Source organism: Herpailurus yagouaroundi, unplaced genomic scaffold, assembly GCF_014898765.1.
Source record: "Herpailurus yagouaroundi ecotype Mexico unplaced genomic scaffold, PumYag 196, whole genome shotgun sequence".
Classification (NCBI taxonomy): domain Eukaryota; kingdom Metazoa; phylum Chordata; class Mammalia; order Carnivora; family Felidae; genus Herpailurus; species Herpailurus yagouaroundi.
Genome location: NW_024412427.1, coordinates 18,611,368 through 18,617,265, shown reverse-complemented (window position 1 = coordinate 18,617,265; position 5,898 = coordinate 18,611,368). Strand labels below are relative to the sequence as shown.

The 5,898-nt window shown below is 42.7% G+C and overlaps 1 long non-coding RNA gene across 1 annotated transcript in view; it reads right to left on the bottom strand.

Annotated features, from left to right (window-relative positions):
• Positions 1-2,203, bottom strand: part of LOC121012462 (uncharacterized) — a 9,232-nt gene extending 7,029 nt beyond the window's left edge. The window contains exon 1 of the long non-coding RNA XR_005782117.1: positions 2,107-2,203. This is a non-coding gene — a long non-coding RNA (uncharacterized LOC121012462). The remainder of the gene's footprint in view (positions 1-2,106) is intronic.
• Positions 2,204-5,898: the final 3,695 nt, after the last annotated feature.

Genomic DNA, 5,898 nt, shown 5'->3' with positions numbered 1-5,898 from the left:
TCCCTTCCCTTCCCTTCCCTTCCCTTCCCTTCCCTTCCCTTCCCTTCTCTTTGCTTCCCCTTTCTTCTCTGGCCAATTATTCCCTGTCCACTGGTTCTTTATATCTATATCTATATATCTATTCCTTTACCGGTAATACGCATAATATATAGAATGCATGAGGCAAATATTTACCCCAAGAAGACAAAAGTTTGTCATTTGCCTTTTAACTTTGTTTATTTTTTTTTAATTTGTTTTCCTCCTTACTGTGTTTTGTGTTGTTCTTTTTTTTGGCTTGCAAAGGTTTCTTTCTAAATAATAACATTTATCAAACACTTCTTTCATTGTATCTGGATTTTGAGTTAAAAATACCTTTCCCTTACTAAATACATACATACGTACATACATACATACATACATACATATATACATATATACATACATAAAAGGGGTGCCTACCTGGCTCAGTCAGAAGAGCATGTGACTCTTGATCTCAGGGTTTTGAGTTTGAGCCCCACATTGGGTATAGAGATTACTAAAAACAAACAAACAAACAAACAAACAAACAAACAAAAGCCTTACCCCACCCTCAAGATATCAAGGAATTCACACGTTTTCTTCTAGAATTGTATGGTTTCATTTTTACATGTACAGATCCAATTCATTTGGAATTTACTCATATATGATATGAGGTATAGATCCAATTTTAGAATGTCCAAATGGCTATTCAGGCATCCCAACACCATTTCGTAAAAAGTCTTAGCCCCAGAGATTTGAGATGCCACTTTTATTATGTTCTAAATTTCTGTGTGTATTTGAATCAATTTATGGATTTTCTATTTATGAATCTACCATAAAGAGAAACAACAAAGCCCTCAAGCCCACATCCTTCTCTAGCTTTTGCCCTAGTTCTCTCTTCCACTTTGCAGTCAAACTTTTCAAAATAATTATCTATACTCTGCCTCCATTTCCGTACCTCCATTTACTCCTCAATTCCCTCCAGACTGGCTTTCACCCTTGTCATTCCATCAAAACATTTTGAACTTGAATCGTCACCATGACACTGGATTCCCCAGGCAGATTTTGGGCCACATCTTATTCATTCTCCCAGCAGCTTTTGACATTGTTGAATGCTCCTTGAAATGTTTTCTTTGAGGCACTTGGGTGGCTCAGTCAGTTAAGCATCTGACTCTTGATTTTGGTTCAGGTCATGATCTCACAGTTTGTGAGTTTGAGCCCCACATTGGGCTCCACTCCCAATCACAAAGCCTACTTGTGATTATCTCTCTCTCTCTCTCTCTCTCTCTCTCTCTCTCTCTCTCTCTCAAAATAAATAAATAAACTTAAATAAAATGAAAACAATGCTCTCCTGACTGGCCCACAAGTCTCTACCATCTCCGGCTTTTCCTCCTTTTCCTTAGCCAATTCCTACCTGGGCTCCTGCTGCCCTACCTGGCCACCCAGCCCTGGTATTTCTCCACTCACTCCCACCCCCTGCTCCCTTAATGCCCACACACTGCCTGGGTTGTCTCATCCCTGCCTGTAGCTTCAGTTTGAACCGACCCACAGGTAACTCATCATCCCTCTCTCCCACCCAGCTCCCACTCCTAAGTGAATCTAGACCCATTTTTTGACCCCCTTCATGACATTTTCACTTGAGTATTTCAAAGGCATTTTAAAGTCAGCATGTCCAAAACTGGGCCCAAGAAAGACCTGTTTCATTTTGCCCTTATCCCCAAATCTGGTTCGTGTTCTTCCCTGAATAATAGCATCATCCATCAGGTGAAGAAACCCAAACGCCCAAGTGTCCTCCTTGACTTCTCTTTCCTCACATCCCAGCTCCAAACTATTGCTAAGTCCTCCTGAAGACTTCTCCTATCAGTCTCTCTCCCCCCACAGCACACCCGTGTCCAGGCTATTCTCACCTCACAGATGCATTCCCGCCATGGCCACCAAACTGGTCTCCCTGCTTCCTACTCTTTCCTCATCCCCATATTTCTCTCTTCACTTGGCAGCCCGAGGGATCTGTTTGAAAGCAAACCACTTCACTTGCCTCCTGTTGCTCTTAAAATAAGCCAAAGTTGTAATGTGGTCTACAGGAGCCTCTGCAGTCTGGCGCCTACTTACCTCTCCCATCTCCTCTTACACCACGTTCGCTTCCCCTTGCTCTCTGAGCTCCAGGGAGCGAGCCAACTCTCAGTGTCTTTGTTATTCTCTCCTGTTAATGGGCCTTTCCTCATGCCTTTGCTAGGCTACCTCCCCTCCCCAGCCCAGCCCCTGCCATGCTTTTCCTGTCTAGGACCAACGCTCCATCATATCCTCTCTGGACCTCCCTTTGGAAATGTTTTCATCACAGTTAGCACTTGATGTTTACATGGGAGATTTATTTTTAATATCTGTGAGGACAAGACCACATCAGTCATTTGTTTCAATTTTATCTCAACATCTACCTCGGGCCCTGACACTGGGAAACAAATGAATAAACTTAAATCAACTCCTACTTCTTTCACAGGCCTTGTTTTCTTTTTTAAACTTTTAAACAAATTAAAAAAAAATTCTTTTAAGATGGTTTTATGAAACTTGGAATCATGGCTTAGGGTGGAGTCTGATACAATGACCAGAATATTGGGAATCAGGAAATTTTAGTTCTAAATCCAGTCTTATAAACCACAATGGGAAATTTAGGAAAATATTTCAAATATTGCCTACTTCTCCAAAACATGCAAACTATGGCTGCGTCACTTCTAATTTCATTATTTTAGTTACTTTCATATTCTTCTCTTGTGCTGGGTGGTCAAGTTCTTGATGGGATACCACACTGATTTTTGTCTCTGTGAAGTCCATCACTTCGAAGTACATAGAAAGTGTTCAAATCAATGTTGAATAAATGAGTTAATAAATGTGTAACACAGGATGGCATGATTTTTTTTGTAGCACGGTGAAAATAATGCAATACTAAAAATAGTTGAGTAAGAATTGAAAGTATTTCCCCTTAGGTTTAATCAGAAGTAAAATATAAACAGAAGTGCCCAAATGTGATAAGTCTTTGGTCAGAGATTTGAATAAGCAGAGCTGATGCCAGGTCAGAGCATATAGTAGGTGTTCAAAAAAGACCTTAGAAGAAACTTAAATAGGGAGTTGAGAAATAAATAGGCATCTGGAGTTGACAGAATATCAGTGTAGGTGAGGCTCTTCAAGAGAGCAGTGAATATGGAAATTTAGAATTAGTTTCATTTATATAAAACAGAAAATGTACTTAAATGTGATAGAATATTTTTCTTCATGTAAATGACTTTTGGCTAGTAGCTAGTCCAGTGCTGATATATTGGCTCCATGATCATTTGGGACCAAGATCCCTTCTATCTTGTTGCTTTGCCATTTAAATGTGTAGCTTCTCCCTCATAACCAAAAATAGTTGCTTGGGTTCAAGCCATTGTATCTGCATTCCAACCAGAGAGAAACAGGAAGAGAGAAAGACGGCCACGCCTAGTCCTTTAGGGACACTTACTGGCACTCATATCCCATTGGTCAGTATTTAGTCAAGTGGCCACAACTAGCTGCAAGAGAAGCTTGTGAATGCAGTCTTTGATCGTGAAAGCCACATGCCCAGTAAAACTTAAGAATCAGAAAAATTAAAAGAAGAGTTTGTGTTGCAGGAAATGAAGCTAGAAGGAAACCCATGGAGTAAGCCAGTATTCACATTGCTAGTTCGTACACATAGACTGCCAAGTGCTACACAGCTGGCACAGGTAGTGGCCAGATGAGTGATCATCAAACCTCAGATGGATCTCAGCATCCCAGTGAATTCCACACTGGTGCCCGGTCAGCTCCCTCCTTCACGCCCATAGAGCCTGTTCCAAAGCTTTGCTACTCTTTTAAAGCCTGTCTTCTGCCTCTTGGATCTTTGACAACCCAGAGGAAACGGATGCTGTCAAGCCTGGATACCTCAGTTTCCCACTCCCATATCTACAACCTTGTCTCTCTCATTCACCCCCACAACGCCTACCCTCTAGTTTTGTGTTTGTTTTCTTTCATTCTGTGTGTTATGGCGTCCTTTCCCCTGATTAAAAGAAACCCTGCCTCTCAAGAAACAAGTCCCAGTGGATATTATGGCTTTTCTTAATATCCTCCCTATCCCAACACTTTCTAAACATTTTCAAGCCTCCCCTATCTTGAAAAACAAAAAGAAGGTTCAGGCCTCCCTTGACTGTGTGGTTTCATCAAGCTACCACCCCGCCCCCTCTCCCTCTATTTGCTTCCACAGCCCAGACTCCTAGGAAAAACAGTCTACTTCCCACCTGCTGCTTACTCTTCAACCCATTGTAATCCTATTGCAACCTGACCTCTGGGCCCTCCTGTCTCCCGAAACTGCTCTGGTCAAGATCTCTGATGACCAATCATTAATTGCCAAATCCAACATTCTCTTTTCAGATTTCATCTTTCCTAATATTTCCTTGGCACATGGCACTGTTGATACTTTTCTTCTGGAAATTGCTCTTATGAGCTCTATGCCCGTTTCTTTTCCACCTCTCACTGGTGCTTCTGAGGTGCCCCAAGGCGATCTCATCCCTTTTCACAACCTCAAATATGTACTCCCTCTACGCTGATAACTCCTGCATCCCGATCTGCAGCTTCAGATCAAAAAGTTCAGGTACAGGGCACCTGAGCGGCTCAATCGGTAGAAGTGTCCGACTCTTGATTTCGGCTCAGGTCATGATCCCAGAGTTGTGGGGTTGAGCCCCAAGTCCTGCTCCATGCTGACAGTGCAGAGCTTGCTTAGGATTCTGTCTCTCTCTCTCTCTCCCTCTGCCCCTTTCCCCTGCTTGTTCTTTCTCTCTAAAATAAAAATTAAAAAATTAAAATTAATTTTGTTTTAAGTTCAGGTAGTTCCTGGGATGTTTTCACCAGGATATTAATTTGTTCATATTTCTTTGAATAGCATTTTGGGCTGGATTCAACTGGGCAATTCTGCTGATCTCACCGGAGTTCACTCATGCAGCTATAGTCTCTGGTGGTTCATCTTGGCCTAAAAGGGCCTCATGTATCTGGTGGTTGATACTAGCTCCTGGCTGGGGCACTTCAGTTCTCCTCTAGAGAGCTCATCAGGCTTATGCACATCATGGTCTCAGTGTTCCTCCTCTGGCTGAAAGAGAGCAGGCCTCCATGTATAAGTGCTTTTCAGGGCCCTGCTTGTGTTACCCTTGCCAATGTCCCATGCACCAAAGCAAGTCCCACAGCCAAACCCCAACTCAAAGGGTGGAGAAGTAAATTCTACTTCTTGATGGTAGAAATAGCAGTCTCGGGATGCCTGGGTGGCTCAGTCAGTTAAGCGTCTGACTCGCTCAGGTCATGATCACACAGGTCTGTGAATTCGAGCCTCATGTCAGGCTCTGTGCTGACAGCGCAGAGCCTGAAGCCTGCTTCTGATTCCGTGTCTCCCTCTCTCTCTGCCCCTCCTCGCTGTCTCTCTCTCTAAAATAAATAAAAACATTTTAAAAAGTAGCAGTCTCATAGCAAAGAGCTATATATACAACAGTGGATAGAATTATTGCAGTAGGCAATCTACCATAATGTCTTTCCCATTCCAAACTTGTTTCTTCCCACCATGTTCCTATCCTACAGAATAGTGCCAGACTCCCCATATTAGCTGAAGCCAGAGTCAGTCTAGTTTACTCCTTCCTCCCTTACAGATGCTGTAGATTGGAGGACTTAATACAAACTTCCAAACCTCTTTCTCTGCCATGGAGATGCCAATGATAAATGCTTTTTCACACTACTTTGTAGCTATAGGTGGTCATGGGGTGCAGTTCTGGCCAATAACTAGAAGTCTCTGAATGATTTTACAAACGCTTTTGCTCCGGGCCCTGAGCGGTCAGCACAGAGCCCAACGCGGGGCTCAAACTCAAGAACCGGGAGATC